This window comes from Echinococcus granulosus (assembly GCF_000524195.1).
Source record: "Echinococcus granulosus chromosome Unknown EG_S00112, whole genome shotgun sequence".
In the NCBI taxonomy this organism is placed as follows: Eukaryota; Metazoa; Platyhelminthes; class Cestoda; order Cyclophyllidea; family Taeniidae; genus Echinococcus; species Echinococcus granulosus.
Window position 1 is genome coordinate 116,794 of NW_020170492.1, and position 1,019 is coordinate 117,812.

The window sequence follows — 1,019 nt, forward strand, 5'->3', positions numbered from 1 at the left end:
GCTTTCTGTTTTCCCTGGGAAACCTGTGATTTCCTTCGCATTATTATTTGTTGGTACCTTGATTAAGATTACTTTGCTCGGGCCTTTTTCCCAAAAAAAGTACTAATTAGTAGTAAATGCTATCATGAATCCTCCTGAATTGTTTTATCAACAACTGTACCCTCTCTCCTCTTTCACGCACTACGGGATTTCCACAATTCCAACTGACGCACTCCCCTGTCAATTGTGACTGTAGTAGGAGTTTGGATCTTATGGGAACATGATTTGAGCAGTCGTTTTGTTTGATGAATTGATACAGCGTTGTTGGTTTTTAAATATCATACGGGCAGTAATTAGTGAGAAAACTGGTGCTCACTTATCAAATGGCTGTGATGTAAAGGATAAACGAGGGTTTGACATTTGGGCTGATTTCGCTGGGTCAATTTGGTTAATTGAAGGAGAAAGGTGGGGGCTTGCATTTTGAGGGCTTTCGCTTTATTGACACGAGTTCTGCTGAGCTCTCACTTTGTACGCTGGTTAACTTGAAATGATGCCCGGCCTGGCTATTAGCTGACTCCATGGATGGTTAAATGAATAGATGGATTAAATGTAGGTTGGTGAGTGTCCAGTTGTTTCGATTAAAGAGCAATTCGTTGAAATTTTAAACATAGGCACGTTTAATGAGTAACCTTCTCCGATTTTTTCACAGGGCTTTGCGACTGTAGGTCGCCCGGTGCGTACAGCCTCCCCCAATCAACCCCAAATGACTCTTCTACACCATCAGCCTCTTCAAGACCTGGAACTTATCTCATCAGCGGCTCTCCTACAAGCCCATGCGGCGGCTCAGGCACAGGCTCAAAACAACGTTGCTCAGTCTGCAGGAGGCTCTGGATCTGTGGTCTACGAAAACTCCTACAACTCCTTCCAGCGGTAAGTTTATTTCCTCATTGGAGCATTGATTCAGTCCGGTGCTTGGGAATTCATTCCACATACTCAGTGTGGTCGTCAGAAGGATTCAGATTACCTCTTTATCAAATTGA